The sequence below is a fragment of the Camelus ferus genome, chromosome 4 (assembly GCF_009834535.1).
Source record: "Camelus ferus isolate YT-003-E chromosome 4, BCGSAC_Cfer_1.0, whole genome shotgun sequence".
NCBI lineage: Eukaryota > Metazoa > Chordata > Mammalia > Artiodactyla > Camelidae > Camelus > Camelus ferus.
Window position 1 is genome coordinate 12,322,935 of NC_045699.1, and position 17,611 is coordinate 12,340,545.

General features: G+C 36.2%; 1 protein-coding gene across 1 annotated transcript in view; it reads left to right on the top strand.

The window, feature by feature from the left end:
- The window catches only part of LINGO2 (leucine rich repeat and Ig domain containing 2), a 1,050,366-nt gene that overhangs the window by 720,941 nt on the left and 311,814 nt on the right, over positions 1–17,611 (top strand). Inside the window, exon 6 of the mRNA XM_032479097.1 lies at positions 8,302–8,310. The gene's annotated coding sequence lies outside the window, so the exon portion shown is untranslated. The remainder of the gene's footprint in view (positions 1–8,301; positions 8,311–17,611) is intronic.

The following is a 17,611-nucleotide window of genomic DNA, read 5'->3' on the forward strand; positions in this document are numbered from 1 at the left end:
AACATGATCACTAAGTATTCAGATTATTTTATATCCTATTTTCTTCCAAAAAGAGCCCTTCTAAAAAAGAGTGGTACCATAGTGCTAGCCAGATTATACTCCCTAGTGACCCAGTCAATCAACAATAACAATCTAAGAGTTGCTTGTTTTGTTCAAGGCTCTGCGCTTTTATATTTTAGAGCTGAAAGTAAAATATCACTGTCGAGTCTTGAATGTTTGAAAACATGTTAATGGGGGGGTCTTCCAGAACATTCTAGAAATAACTGTCTGTAGCATCCTATAATGCTTAAAATCACTCACATTCATGTGTTTATGAGGCAGTCTGTGTTTGCTGTCTGTGGCAAGAAGAAACCCGCTACTTATCCCTGAGCCCATGACACAACATTCTGGGGAGCAGTGGGAGGACAAAGCTGACAGAAGGAAAACTTCAGGCTCAGTCTTAAGCAGGGGCTAGTAAGAGGAAGAGTAACCTGAGAAAGTGGTTCGAGGTCAGGACAGGAGCCTACCAGACCTGGAAGCTCCTTGAAAAAAATCTGTCTCATTTTTTGAATGAGGCAAACTGAATTATGAGAGTTCATATCTAAAGCTTACCTGAATTATTTTCTAGTCTCCAATTTGTTCTCAATATTGTAATAATTAGTTAAATATGGGCATCACTTCTCTTTGCCAGTGAAAATGGGAGAAGAGAAAACTACAAGGCACCTAGCGTAAAAGGAGACGTTAAGAGATGCTGTGACTTCAGGGCTCTTGTGTAGATTTGTCTGCCCACCACATCCAGGGTTGTCACAGAGGCAAGATAATCAGCAGTTTACCATAACAGATCCTGTTTCGGCTAAAGCATATATTTTGGAGCCATTTTATATTCAATTATTCATTCATTACCTTAATAAAATATTGCACCTACAATGTATCAAGCACATACATAGGGATATGTTTTTTAAAATTGACCATCTAATAATAATCAATATTGGCTCATCAATGGTAACAAATGTACCATGCTAACATATGACAGTAAAAATAAGGAAAACTTGTGGAGGAGTGATGAGAGGAGTGTTTGAAATCTCTCTATACTTTCTGCTCCATTTTTCTATAAGCCTGTAACTTCTCTGTCTTAGTAAGCCCAGGTTACCATAACAAAATACCATAGATTAGGTAGCTTCAACAGAAGAAATTTATCTTTTCATGGTTCTTGAGGCTGAGAAATCTAAGATCAAGGTGCTCACAAAGTGCATTTCATTCTGAGGTCTCTTCTCTTGGCTTGTTGGTGGCTGTCATCTGATTGTGTGCTCATATGGCCTCTTTGTGTGTGTGTGTGTGTGTGTGTGTGTGTGTGTGTGTGTGTGTAGGGACAGAGCAAGCTCTCCCAAGTCTCATCTTTAAGGGCACTAATCCCATCAGGAGGGCTCCACCCTCATGACCTAGTCTAATCCTAATTACTTCCCAAAGACCTCATCTCCAAATACCACTACATGAAGAGTTAGGGCTTCAACATATAAATTTGGAGGGGACACAATTCAGTACAAAGCATGCTAAAAATTATAAAGTCTATTCGAAAATTAAACAAATATGACTGTCTAACTAAAGAGCAAACTACCTAAATAGATAATAATAACAATGGGTTCTTTAATGGAGATATACACAAGATGTTATAGGACCACAGAACAGGGATATCTAATTCTGGAAGATATGAAGTCTTGAAGGACAAGCTAGAACTAGCCAGACAAAGAATGGAGTTGTCAGTGGTGGCAGTAGTAAGTAAGGGAGAAGAGAGGATGGTAGGGAAGGGAGCTTTCCAGAAAGAAGAAATAGCAATTGAAACGGTGTGGAGTCTTTGTGTATGCTGGGATGTCCAGGCTTGAACCCAAGCGTTGATTAAGTCTATACATATGTGTTATACCAGAGGATGAGTGCTTTGGATTGACCAGGAGCCAAAATGTTTGCATTGATGCCAGAAATGATTTGGACACAAATAAAACCATAAGGAAATCTGGGCTTCTTTGGAAATTTGAGACTTGATTTAAAAATTTGGAGCCCTTTATGTTACTTAGCAAGTGGTTAGAGCAAATAAATATAGGAAAACACTCAAGAACATGAGTGAGACACCAAAGACATATTTGAGGAATGATTTTGTAAGGATAAGGCCAGGTGGTATATAGACGGAAATGACAACCTGAGAAGTTTGAGTCATAGCCTTGAAGTTTATTCTATTAGTATTCACTAACTGGTGCAAATCAGGCTACCTAGGTCAACAAAGTAAAGGATTTAGACATTTTATTTTGTCAAATAGCACTAGTGTTCATCCCAGGGGGACATTGTTCACCATTTCTTGTGGTGTGACAACAAATCTTTCCGACCTTTGACCATGGCCCACCTATCACTCAGATACCTGATCAACGTATGATACTGAGATGGTATTCTTAGCTTACTGAGAAATTATTTGACAGACTGCCACAAATTATTTGAGTTCAGATGGATATATACAGTATTTTTTATGTGCATTGCATTACTTTCTTAATGAAGAAAATTAAAGCAATCTGGCATAATATGATTTTCTTAATGTTGTGCTTAGTGTCTTAAAATTCTTAATGATTTGTTTTAATGCTATTTCCAAGACTGAAATTAAGGTTAGCATTGTAAATTACTGCCATCATTATGCTTTTTTTTTCCCCCCATTTCCAAAGATGGCTTTTTGTCCTTTTGTTAATCTCTTTAGAAATGCCTCCTGCCTTCCATGGTTCTCAAAATAATAGCCAGCTCCTCAGCGATAAAAGTCACATATTCCATGAGGATTCTGAAGGCCTGTTTGGTTGTGAAAGTATCTCACATATTTCCTTATTATTTATCTAGTTTTGTCCTTGCTTCACAACTAACTCATATATAGTTATCAGAACACATTGGACTTTTCCACATAATTGGCTTAAATAATATCACTGACAGCCTTTTCCTTTCTTGATGCTTTGTTATTAACATTCATTCTCTGTCTATCTAAAGGCAGGTAACAAGCGTTTTTCGAACTGTCCTCATTATGCTTACCTGAGAACTATTGTCTTATTCCTTATACACATCCTATGAATTATAGAGCCTTTTCTCAGTGCTTTTCCCTGAATCCTCCACATGATTTTCCTCTTCCTTCAAGATCTCCCATTGTGATTCTTCTTGCTTCGCATTGGTGGTTGTCCTCTTGGTAAGAGCTTTTAGGTGCACATGTTCACAGAATCAGAAAATTTGAAAGGAATATCTGGGACCCTGGCTGCTGAGAGTTTATGTTGTACGTTCACGTAACTCTGTTTACAAGTGACTTATGCATTGTTGTCATGGCTTTATAGAGATAGCTGCTAGTACATTTTATCAGATGTAACTAAAGTGAACCAAGTATTTTATTGCAATATAAAACCCTTACCTGTCTAATATTTGTATAGACTTACCATAAGAAGCCAGATTGCTTATTTCTGCTATTTTTGAAGAACCCACATAAAATTCTGGGGAAGGTTTGCCAGTTTAAATGTAAAGGAATTATGGTATATAGTTATTTAATTCTGGGGCAAAGAATCTTCCAGACTCAGCGCCTTCCTCTGAAGGAAAAGTGGTTGTAGACTATGCTTGGAAGCAGACAAAAATGAGAGAGAAATTTTCTACCTTAACTCATAAAATGAGCCTGGCAAAGCACATTCTCAGGCCTGGCAGAACCACACTGTGTGTCAGCCCTGAGCTTCCTGCCTACTTGATGCTCATTCAGCTGTGGGTGGAAATGGAGGCGGCCAGCTAATGGGTATGAAGAGTTGAATGAGGTCCTTAGCCTTTCCCGGTTCCTTTCTCAGTAATGGCATCTGTGTGCCCAGGACTGAATTATGCAACCATTCTGCCACAATTACCAAAGAGGTTACATATGGTGCCAATTTTCTTGTGACTATGATCCCCAAGGAATAATGACCCTTCCTAATAGTTGTGAATCACAGAGACTGTAATTTAGGATTAGAAAAAATACCATTGATTTCTTTTATTCAATCATTTATTTTAAACATATTTTTTGAGTGTGAACTATGTGTTAGTGTTGCAGCAAAGTGTGTTACAGCTCAGTGTTATAGCTCAGTTGTGACAGCAACCTGGATCCAGACGAGAGACCAAGCAGCACTCGGAGAGTTGGAAAACTCAAGTTTATTACACCAGTGGGCCCAGAGGAGTTAACGCTCCAAGCTCTGGACCCCATCTGTAGGTTTACACAGGCTTTTATAGGCTACCAGTCTAGACTTTGCAACATTTTGCAACATCATATGCAAATAAGGTATAACAAAGATGACTAATTAGGAACAAGCTTTGTAGAAATGGACCAATCAGGATTGAGAGAAATGGACCAGTTAGGAGTGAGAGAAATGGACCATTCAGGAGTTAGTTCAGGGAACCAATAGAATCTTAGGGGTAAGTTCCGCTTTCCTAGAAGTAAGCCGTTTCAGAGTTTAAAAAGCTAGGGGTGGGGAGGATATAGTTCAGTGATAGAGTGCATGCTTAGCATGCATAAGGTCCTGGGTTCAATTCCCAGTACCTCCATTAATAAATAAATAAATAAAAATAAACCTAATTGGAAAAAAAAAAAAAAAAAAGCTAGATAATGCTGCTGGGCCAGGGAACCAAATGGTGCTGGCAGTAGGGTGGTGGCCCTGCCTGGGGGTCCTACCATCTTTTTCATGGGGCTTCTCACCTCATTAGGACACTGCACTAGGTTCTGAGGATTAAAAATAACAATGAATAATTCAAATATGGTCCCTGATCTCATGAACCATACAGGCGAATGCAAGAACCAGGCAATAAACAATGAACTATGAGTATAATCATTACTAACCGTGGTAAAAGCTATATATGAAATAAACAAGGTGCAGTGATAGAGAATAGTACATTTTAATAGATAAGAATGTCAAAGAAAGTGTGATTTTAGTGAACATGTAAAGGAAGTGAGGAATTGGGGGAGGCAGAACAAGGTTAAAGACTCTGAGTAAAGAAATTAGTATACACTAGAACTAAATGCTTTATCTGTAGCACTATAGAAATCATTTGTATGTATTTATTGTCAAAAAAGAATTGCACTGGATGGAGCCAGACAGGTGAGAATGATTTATTCCAGACTATTGTAATAGGGGAGAGAGACTGAACTCATCTCATTGAAACAAAAGATAGCAGAGTTTTTAAGCCCTTGGTGAGCCACTGGAAAAAGTACTGGAAGACTTTAAACACGCGGTTGGTCTCTGTGATCAGACCATCTGTGTTTGCTAATTAGGGTTTGTTAGGGTCCCCCTGCAAGCAGAGTCTGGGAGTGAGAGACATGATCTTTCTCGGTGATTCTGTTTCAGAGGGGTGACTCCCAGGTCCTTGAGAAAGACTTTCCTGATTTATAAAACTGACAAGAGGCTGGGAGAAGATTTACATCTCATCGGGGCAGGGAAGGAATTTATAATTGCAAGTTTTCCAAAGTAAATACTCTAAGAAAAGCGAGGTCAGGGACCTATTGTCAGTAAGAAATGGACTGTATAATGTTCGGTCAAGCTGAGGGGAATGGTATGGCTGCCTTGGCAAATATGAGAGAGAGAATGTGGGGAGAAGGGGGGTGAAACAGAAAGACATAGAGGAACCGAGAAAGAGAAGAGGAAGACTGAGAGAGAGAAAAAGAGAAAAAGCAAAGAGTTTGAGAGAGAATGTGTGAGAGAAATTGAAAAGTAGAGGACTAAGATAGAAGGGAGAGTTGGAGGGAAAGACAGAGAGAAACTATTGGGAGAGGAAATAGAGTATTAAGAGACAGAAAAGAGAGTGAATGGAGAGAGACTGAGAAAAAGAGGGTGAGAGAGAGATTTGTGAAATTCAGTTCACGCCTTCAGTTACACTGATACCAATGACAATACCTGACTCTCACCGTTAAAAACTCAGTACTGAAATCAGAGGCAGATTCAGGTTTTGCGGGGTCTGAAGCTTATAAAATTTGCGGGAGTGGTGCTGGTGCTATTATTAAGAAAATGAATGAAAAGTTACTAACTCAAAACTAGAAATTGGACCTTGACAGGGCTCCATGTCAGGAAACAGCTCAGAATCCTAAGTTTCCTTTACTTCGCAGTTAATATCCTTCTACCTCTAATTCTTAGCCTCTCTCATCTAATATTTTGCTTTTAGAGAAATAGTTTCCCTAACATATCACACCAGTGCTTTTGATTACGTTAGTGCTCATGACTTTTTTAGAGAATGCGGATAAAGGAAGATACTTCGAAAAGTGTTTGTATCATTCAGTTTCCTAGTTCACTTCATTAACCTATCTATCTGTTTTCAATACCAATTAGTACTGCAAAGTTTTTACATATATATGTATTAATAATAAATATATATATTAATAATGCCCTGGGTTATTTCTACCAGCTTCTTTACAAATTATGTATCTGATTATTCCTCCTTACACTCTTATTCTGATACATAGTGCTGTTCCCCTTCTGTTTTTTAAGCAGGTGGTGGTGACTAATTGTGGCTGGTTACTGCCCTGGGTCTGTGAGCCTGCCATAGTCCTTTGAAAGTATATTTGCTTTGATGCTGCTCTTGAGTATTTACAGCTTATTTCAAGACTACTTTGGGTCTTTGGGACCTGCTTCTCATGTTCTTGTATCAGAGTGAATATAGTTATATCAAAAGACACAGAATTTGCTTACAGAGTCTGAGACTTATAGGTGATCTGGGATATCATTAGCCCCACTGATTTTAAACTAAAAATTCCTTGGGGGTGTTTCCAGATTTCCACAATTTTTTCTTTAAATATATAGCATGTAAAAACTATATTTTAGAGGGTGTAACAATTAATGGTCCACTCTCTGAGTAGTGTTATGCATCAAATTTTAATATGTTGGGGACCAACTATACATAAACACATGATACCAGGCCAACTTCCCTTCAGGGCACAATTGGAGTAAAGCGTTTTCTGTCATATCTCTAACTGAGGAGTATTCTGAGATGTCAAGGGAGGTCATTTTTTAAAAGTTCACTGTATGCCACTGTGTATGCCTAAATCAGGATTTTTCTCAATATATGCAACCAATATAAGTCTTTAAAATGTATTTAGCAGGACAACCTTATTACTTTCACTGGTTAATTTCATAATAAGTAAATATTATAACTTTGAACATATGAAATGAGCAATTTATTGAGGTGGTATGTATAATTTTATTTAGCGATGAACAACAAAAAAAGATTATGGCGCTAGAAAACTGGAAAATAATTTTTTCTGTCCGGTGACTTACCTCAGGTCACACAGCTAATGGTACCGAATCAGTATATGCCAGAATTTAACAACCTGGCCTTGAATTTAGATAAACAGGTCTGACTTTGAATTATGGCATACATAATATGCAGATTTCTTAATTTTTATTAAATTCAGTGTCCTCTTCTATAATGTGAAAATAGTAATGCCTATGACTATCTAGTAGGCAAATAAGTTTCCTGCTCTTATGGAATCTTATAATTTAGCTGGGGGGAGCAGACGAAAATTCTATTTTTCAAATCACTAAATAAAAATAGTGTGATCTGATAGAAAGTTACTGGTTGATTTTAGTTTGGATGATCAGGGAAGACCTCTCTGAGAGGAGAACATTTGAGCTGATATCTAAAAGATAAGAAGGATTCATCCATGAAAAGTCAGGGAGGATAAACACTCCAGGCACATGGAATAGTGGATAGAGAGGCTCAAGACTAGGTTGAGTCTGGTTTGTCTAAAAAAGAGAAAAAAATGCTAGTGTGTGTCAAGATTAGTGTGTGAAAAAGAGAATACTACAAGACAAAACTAGAGAGGGGGCTTATTAAACCAAGGTAAGCAATTTGGATTATTCTAAGTAGGATGAAAAGCCATCAGAGTGATGATAATTTATTTACAAAATAAATCTCACTGGTGGATGTCTGAAGGGTCATGCATTTAATTGATTGATTGACTCATTGATTTTATTTATTTTTTATTGACGTATAGTCAGTTACAATATGTCAATTTCTGGTGTACAGCACAATTCCCAGTCATCCATATACATACATATATTTGTTTTCATATTCTTTTTCATTAAAAATTATTATAAGATATTGAATATAGTTCCCTGTGCTATACAGAAGAGGTTTGTTTTTTAACCTATTTTTATATTTAGTGGCTAACATTTGCAAATCTCAAACTCCCAAATTTATCTCTTCTCACCCACTTTCACCAGTAACCATAAGATTGTTTACTATGTCTGTGAATCTGTTTCTGTTTTGTAGATGAGTTCATTAATGTTCTCTGTTTTTCTTTTTTTTTTTTAGATTCCACGTGTAAGTGATATCGTATGGTATTTTTCTTTCTCTTTCTGGCTTACTTCACTTACAACGACATTCTCCAGGTCCATCCATGTTGCCACAAATGGCGTTATTTTATTCTTTTTTATGGCTGAGTAGTATTCCATTATATAAATATTCCACAACTTCTTTATCCAGTCATCTTTCGATGGATGTTTAGGTTACTTCCATGTCTTGGCTATTGTAATAGCGCCACTGTGAACATTGGGGTGCATGTATCTTTTCAAATTAGAGTTCCCTCTGGATATATGCCCAGGAGTTGAATTGCTGGATCATATGGTAAGTCTATTTTCAGTTTTTTTGAGGAATCTCCATACTATTTTCCATAATGGCTGCACCAAACTACATTCCCACCAACAGTGTAGGAGGGTTCCCTTTTCTCCACAGCCTCTCCAGCATTTACCACTGTGGACTTCTTAATGGATTTAAATAGTTGTTTTTGTTTTTGTTTCCCTCATCCAGCATTTCATTTCTCATCCTAACATCAACTGAAATTCCTCTGGGGAAATGATCTCTTCTTTGGTGGATATATTTAAGTGGTCCCAGACCTTCCCCACTTATCTAGATGTCCTTACATAAGTGGAGCATATGCTTCCAATCTGCAGTTCAATATGAAGCAGACTGACAATGATATTGAAATGTTTGGTGACTGTTCATATCAAATAGACACTTTTTGCATTTCTACTTCCTGGTCCTATTTATAGCTCTTACCTATTTTTGAAATCTGCATCTCCATTCTTCTCATTGAGTTGATAAACTCCTAATATATTTCCAGTACTTCCTCTTGGGCCAGTGACAGTTCAGGTTGCTTGCAACCAGAGCCTTAATTAATACAGCACAACGAATTTCCCCCATAAAGTAGGCCCTCAGTACATGTTATGATTGATGATAGAACTGAACTTGAATTCAGGCCTCCAAACTTTCAATCTTTATCAAACTAACTTCTGTATGTCTTTAAGGTAGCTTATGCTTGGCTATCAGCAGTTAGTTTTCTTTACCTATAACATATTAGATCTTTTGGGCTGAATTTATCTCTACAGCTTACTGTGACAACATGTTTGCCAATTATTTCACTTCCCAAGCACATCTCAAGCTTTTTGATTCTAAAATTCCAGTAGGCAATTTGTTTGGGTATTTTCTCAGGACAGATATAAACAAGCACATGGAGTAATTCATGTTCATCTCTTTGTTGAGCGTTTCTTTCATCAAAGTGAGTGTTTTAGTTTGAGTAGGAGAAGGGTGTGAATGAGTGCAAATGCATGGATTTTTTTTATCATTTGAAGTGTCTTAAAGTAACAAAAATTAAAGCAACCTAAACTCATTCATCCTAAGAAATGTGATCAAATGAGCTTTTTATGCCATGGATTGGCAGCTGCAAGACAAAATACATTCCATTATTGAGGCTGTCAATCAGATGGATACTATAATTCTGTAAGAATCTGTTACTCGAAGCTAGCTGAAAGTACTCCCTGAGTTTCAACGTCCTGCCATGATGAAACAGGGCTTTTAACAAGAAAAAAAAACAGGAGGGGAACAGATGTTTGAAGGACTTGGTAGGTAAACAAACCCTGTTCTCAGTCTGGATTGAGAGTCCTCTGTTGAATTGCATCTTTGAGTAGAGATCTTTTGAAGGAACTGAAGCTGCCTTTCACAAAGAGAGAGATCTGGCTCTCATTAAGCTTTGCAATATTGTGCTGCCTCTTCCTTTCCAATGGCTGTGCCCTGTGCCAAAACTACCTTTCTCAACCTATTCCTAGAACACGTTGGTAAAACCAACATCAAAAGTTATCTGGTTGTTTGACCAACTCATAAGTCTAATACTATGTAACTTTATTCCTCCAGGGTCCAAGAGCAGCACACATATCTAAAAAAGTACATGTAACTGCTGAAATTGTTTCCAATTGTATGTGCTAACTCTGGTGCCATTCACAGTGTGTGTGGTTGCATAGGCGTCTCAGTAATGCTTAAATATAGGGATTGACAGAAGCAATTATAGCTTCTCTTAGATTTGTAGGCATCCTTCAATTCACTGATAGAGTATTGGACTGAAGCTGGGAGACCTGAATTCTACTTCTGGCATTCAAACTAATGAGATATGTGACCTCAAGCAAATTACTCTCGCTAGCTTTTTCTTCTTTAAAATGATGGAAATAGTCTATGTGACCTTTGAGAGTGATGACAATTATATTTTGAACCAAAAACTGGAACAACTGATGTGTAATGGGATTTTTCTGATGTATAAGAAGTATGTTTTGCCCACTAAATACTGACATATTTGGAGTTCCATGGGAGCAATGTTTGAAATGAGAAAAATGATTTGAAATCAGGAAATATTCAGGAGAATGTCTGAAATCAGGAAAATCTCAGGAAATTAGGGGCATGATCTCACCATATGAGTAAGATTTTCCTCTAGTTCTAAAAATTTAGCATCTTGAGATTCAAATGTCTCAGTGAACCATTAGTATGTTTTTCTTCTTTTTTCTTTTTTTTTTTTTTTTGAATTAAGTTTATTGCAGTATAATTTACACACAGTAAATTTCATTCTTTTTAGAGTTCAGTTCTGTGAATTTTGACAAATGCATATAGTGAATCACCACCACAAGAAAGATGTAAAATGTTTCTATCACTCCAAAAAGTTGCCTAACGCTCTTTTGTAGTGAATCCCCTTTTCTCATCCTCAGTCTGTGGAATCTACTGATTCGTTTTCTGTATCTATAGTTTTGCCTTTTCTAATATCATGTAAATGGAACCATGCAGGATGTAGCATTTTCATTTAGCATAGTAAATTTGAGAGTCACCTGTGTTGCATGTATCTGAAATTTACTTTCTTATACTACTGAATAGGCATTGTGGAAGACAGAAAATGTCCCCCCTCCCACACCCCCCAAAGATTTCCAAAGTGTGTACCATTTTCATCCCTGGAAACTGAATATTTACCTCCTATGCCACAGCAATTTTGTGGATATGATTAGGATTACAAATGTTGAGATGGAGAGACTATCCTAAATTATCTGGATTTATAATCATATAAATCCTTAAAAAGGGAAGAACCTTTCTTAGCTATAGTAAAGAGATAAATGAGATAGAAGAAGGAGGAGAGATTAGAAGCATAAGAGGGACTCAACCCACCTTTGCTGCTTTGAGAGTGGAGAAGAGGACCACCAGTCAAGGAATGTGGTTGGCCATCTCTGTTTTGAAATCTATATGGAAGCCATGATTTTCCAGATACACATTGTGTTATGTTAATTCATCTGTGTCTCTTGGCTCTTGCTTTAAATGTTTCTGAGCCTCTGTCTGTTGTGCAATTAATAGTTTCTAATCAATCCTAATAAATACAATAGTTATCACTCACTATGAGGAATTTTAAATTATTAGCTAAAGGAAGAAGCTTTTTAATCCTCAGTATGAAGGCTGTTTCTGCTACTCACTGACCATGTGAATGTGGCAAGTAGCTGAACTTCTCTAAGCTTAAGTTTTTAATTTGTAAAAGGTGGAGAATAATAAGGGTAGTTTTTAAGATTAAATGAAATAATGTGTTCTCAAATGTTTGTTTGGAACAGTGCCTGGATTAGAGAAGGCATTCAAGAAATGATGGTTTATTTTTATAAACAGACAATGTTAACTCTAGTTGTAGAAAAGCATGAGCTTTAGTTGCAGTGAACCGAGTGTCATATTCTGCTGCTGATAGTTGTAAACTCTATGCCTTTGGATGTGCCTTTTAACCCCTTTGAACTTGATAAAAATAATCTCCAGCTCCCAAACTTTCTTTGTGAGGCTTCTACCAAGAGGAACATGGTACACACTTTGCAAGCAATTGTTTTCTCCTCCAAAGAAGAAATTTGGAGATTTAATCAACAAATATGATACATGCTCATGAATAAATCAATAACATAAATAGAAATGTGTGTATAATTTGATGTTCATTCTCTGCACCTAACTTTTTCAAGTGCTAATTTGCAATGCAGAGTTCTGACTCAATTTATGGTGTTTTGAGCTACAGAGAAATTAAAGAAAAATTTTCCTTTGTGTCTGTTAGGTGTTCATGAGGGTAGAAATACTTTGAATCTTTGTTGTTTCAGTTGTGAATCAAATTAGTCCAGTTGTAGCCTGGTATTAACTCAGTGAACTTTGAAAGGACAGGGGAATCCTGGTGGGATGAAGGGCCAAGTACCTGTTTCAATTCAGTTGCTTCTTGTGTGGCTGCAGCATATGTGTATTCCTTGCTGATGATCTTTTGATGTGACTCACTGCACAGATGTCTGAGAGAATGGCCATTCAAGCTACTGCTTTATCTCTTCTTGTTTTGATATGCTTAGTTCTACAAACGCTGGAGCTGGATTTGACTGGACTGCATTATTAAGGCTCTAAAAGTTGGCCCATGCTGTATGTGGCAGACAAAAGTGTGACTTAAATTAGCAGACTGGGAGCCTTTGAAAGTTAGTAACTGCTAACACAGCTCACTGTTCTTCTCCTGGGTATGAATTAAGACAGTATTTCACCTCTGCCATTTTATGTGAACAAGGACAGCAGAAGAGGGAGAAAGCAAATAAAATCAGTGCCTGTTGAAAATACCTCTTTTTAAAATATTCTGTATTTTAGAGGAATGAATTGGCATTTCAGACCATGAAAATGTCAACCTCACAATATTCAAATTTCAAATTTTGTTTCATAGAGCTCTCATGGACTACCTCAACCTTATTTCACCTAGAATTGCCCTACTTCTAGCTATTTACATATTTTACTTCTATTGCTGGTCTGAAAAACTTTCCCTAATAAACTGAAGTTACAAAACATGTTTAATCTAAGGTTGAAACTTTTTTCAGCCACTTTCACAATATTTTTACTTAAGTCTTCTTAAGACTCTATTGTTGACCTCTGCAAGACCTTAAACCCTAAAAGACAATGTTTGTGTCCTATTAACTTTGAATTCTCGCAGATTCTAACATGGAACTTACAGTAGATGTTCAGTTTCAGCATAAATACATATTGCCTTATCTGTTTAACTCTCCATATATATTTAATTGTGTACCCTTATTAAAATTTAAAAGTTTTTCCTACTACTTTCAAAGTATATACATAACAGCAATTATTGCTCTTGTAACTAACATTTATTGGGTACTTATTATAAGCCAAGTACTGCACTAAACGCTTCATCTGTATTTGCTCACTTAAAGTTTATGGTTATCCTATAAAGTGAGGAATGCTAGTATTTATTATCATCTGTGTTTACAGATGAGGAATTTGAGGCAAAGAAAGTTTTGGAAACTTGGCCAACAATTACGTGGGTAAGTGGTAAGTGGTAGAACCATTTGAAACTTTAAATTCAGTCTGGCCTTGGAACCTTTGCCCTTAAAGCATAAATTATACATCTTTATTATACCCTATAAAAAGAATTGTGTACTTTGAAGCTGATATTCATGGTTTTTACTCTTAACACATATACATAAAATAGAACTTAGAAAAGGATTTTTTAAAAAAAAGTTCTAGAATTTTCTTGCTAGTCTCCAGTGGGCATTCTTGTGCACCCTAGGGAGTGACACACTCCAGTTGGATTATATTGATGAGAAGATCTAAACCAGTAAACAATTCAGCCAATACTTGCTCAGTCTCTCTCATTAAATTAACTATCCCATCTTCTTTTTATTAAAATGTAGTCAATATAAATCGTTTTTCAAGTGATAAAAATAGTTTACACTTCTTCAGGAAAAGAAAACCCAGCTGGCCAACCAGAAAATTTCCAGAAATAAAAGAGGCACAGAGAACAAATTTAGGATGTAAATGTTTGCCCTATGAAAAGTTATACACATCAGGCCAAGAGTGTGTCTCTGTTCATCTGTCTCTGATTTTGTTGCCACTGGTTGTTTGGGGATTATTTGAATATCATAAAGTATTCCATTCTCCTAACATTTTTCCATATTTTAATCTTTGCCATTGTTTTCTACTGAGGTTCATAAATTCAGATTTTTAGTGTGATATAGCATGAAATAGCCAAAGAGCAATAAACAACAGAGCCAGATTTTGTGATAATCATAAAGAAACGCCCAGCTCAGATAAATCACTTTGGGGAAACCATTTTTTTTTTTCCAATATCAGTTTCTTTACCTGAAAAATAAACTCAGCACCATGAATATAGAAAGTACTCAATTACTTCTTGAGAAAGGACCAGGAGAAAGATGCAAAGAAGGAGTTAGTGTATATGGTTAGGTTTCTACAGTTAGGTTTCTTTACTGCTCGAAAATTCAAAGACTCTCTGATTTCTAAAACCTTGCTGTGAGTTTCAAGTTGGAAGGTTTTGGATTTAGCGATCAACATTTTGTTCACCATGACCATGGCTCTAGCTGCGTTCAAAGGTAGAATTCCTTGCTACAGTCCGTATGATAGAACTTAATAAGATTAAAAGTCAGTTCTCACTGGTCACGATGTTTAAAGTTCTCATGATGTTCAGCACCTGAGTCTGTCTCTCTGCATTATAAAGCCTTCTTCAAACAAGACCCTTTCACGTGTCATACAAAGTGCCATCCAGCTGACTGAGAATATGGATGGAATTTCTAGTTAATATTCATTGGCCCTCTTTACATTCTCCTAGTTCTCAATTTGCATTAGGGAAGGCATTTATTACTTGACACTGATTTTATTTACAAGCTTGAATTAGAGAAGCAACTTTCTTCAAAATAGAATCTGAAAGAGAAAATATTCGAAGGTGTTTCTGAGAGCACGCAGCCTCTCTTGCCTGACAATCTAAAAATGGGCTGCCTTAAAGAGGATGATGACAATGATCAACAGATTTCAATTTCTTTCTTTACATTAGCAACTTGAGGAATTTGAATCATCCTTTAAAAAATGAATATTCTCAACTTTTTCCAAAATTTAATGAACTTTTTAGAATCAAAGCTTAACAAAAGCTTCCTTTACTAAATATCATGTATGCTATCTCTTTGACTGACTGTTTTCTTCCTTAAAGTATCAGAACCCTTTTAATGGGCCTTTTGAATCTTTCCCAAATTGTATCTATGATTTTAACTGTGTAAACAGGAACCCAGAGCCCTCTTTGTTTGATATATATCTGACTCTCTTGTGTGTAAAAAGCATCCTCTTGAAATGATTCAATTTCCTAGTTTAGTAGTTATGCTTCCAGATATAATTACGTATTAGCCAAGGATATGAATCCTCTCACTTGTAATTATGTGTTCTCATTAGGAAACTGGCTGTGCAATAGGAAATCAGTGATTAAACTTCCATTTAGCATAGTTTCTTCATCAGTCCTTGGAACGGGTGTCAGGATTATTCTCTGTTGGTGTTTTGCTTGGTACCTGGACTATTAATCAGTTTGTACGAAAAGTTGGAATGATATACTGTCTCTACCTTAAATCTTTTCTATTTTGTGGGTTGTCATGGCATTTAATGTAATAGATAACTCCCTTTGGGTCATTAAAAGCAAGAAGGTCAGGTTTTCCTTTTTTCCTGACACAGCAGAGCTCTGATTAAGTGTAAAGGCACAAGGTGATTTCTTCCATGGTTAAACCTCCTATGGGATGAGAGTAATGTAAGCGATTATTTCAAATGGAAACAGCACCTGCAGTAAGCCACTTGTGAGTTTATTTCACATTAGCACATGCTAATAAAACTATTAACGTTTCCTCTGAACTATGGTAATTGTATTCTGTCTTGTATAAAGTCAGAAATGCATTTTTGGTAGAAGGGAGAGGGACTTACTTGAATCCAACTTAATAATTTTGCAAATACTGCTAAGTCCCCTAACCAGAATAAAACAGTATAATACTACACAGTACTCTATGCATGTCAATTATTTTATCTCTATAACCCTCTTACTCTGCTACTCTTCAAGGTTACCATTAATTTCAAAATCTAATTCATGATCATACAGTTTAATGTTTTTATTGTAATTTTTCTTCTCAAAATTTTAGTCATTCAGTTTCCATTCATCATGTTCCCATTCCATCAGACTACCCCCACCTCCTGTCTCCTCCCGCCTCCTTACCACCTTCTCACCTTTGTTTACATGATTCACAACTTAAAATTGAAAAATTTAGGCAAGTTTGTTAAGACCCTATGTCACAGTTTTATTTCAGAATCTGCAGTGGGAGAGGACTAAGCTGGCCAACTGAAAAATCCTCTTTCTTGGAAAAGATACTTTAAAAGTAAAACAATTGATTAGATAATTATTGCTATATGGATATAAGAAAAAATAATATTCAGCTAAAGAACGAGATACCTGACTGATCGCCCATGAGTGGCTACTAAATTTCAGAAGATACCTTACTCTTACTAAAGTTGATTAGAAATTGCTTAAGCATTTTATCAGTGTTGCAAATTTCTTCCCAGAAGAAGGATGAGAGTTTCTCTGCTCAAGAAAGTTCTGTCCCTGACCAGATTTGGGACAGTTTTTCTTTAACAATTGCTACACATAGTAGAGATTTACCTTCAAAGAGATTGTCAGATGAAACTACTTTTATCCCATCTGTTTTTAAAATTGATTTTATTGAAGTATAATTTACATATGATAAGCTGACATATTTAAAATGTACATTTCTGCATGCTTTAACATGTCATGAAACCATCACCACAGTCAAGATAATGAATATCCATCACCCTCAAAATTTTCTTATATGTCTTTTTTACTTCTCCCTCACTTCCTCTCCCTATCATCAGGCAAGCACTGAATTGCTTTCTGTAATAATTAGTTTGAATTTTTAATTTCTAGAATTTTATACAAATGCATTCAAAGAATTTCTATTTTTTCTTCTGGTGGGGGAGTCTGACTTCTTTTGTTCAGCATAATTACTTTGTGATTTATCAATGTGTTATGTGTAGCAATAGTTTCCTTTTTATTGCAGAGTAACATTCCATTATGTGGATATAACACCATTTATCCATTTCAGTTGTTGATGAACATTTAAGTAGCTTCCAGTTGTTGGCTAATACCAAAAAAAAAAAAAAAAAAAAAAAGCTGCTTTGAATAGCTGTGTACATGTCTTTGCATGGACATGTGTTTCATTTCTTGTGAAGGAATACCTACAAACTGAATGAATAGATCATATGCTTCATGTTCATTTAAATTTTTAAGAAACTTCAGACTGCTTTCCACCAGTTGTCAGGGGCTGGAGGGTGGGGGAAAATAGGAAAGGATTGGTAAAGGGTACAAATTTTAGCTAATGTATAATAAGGTGACTATAGTTGATAACACTGTATTGCATAATTGACATTTTCTAAGAAAGCAGAAGCTCTCACACAACAAAAGTAAATACATGAGGTGATG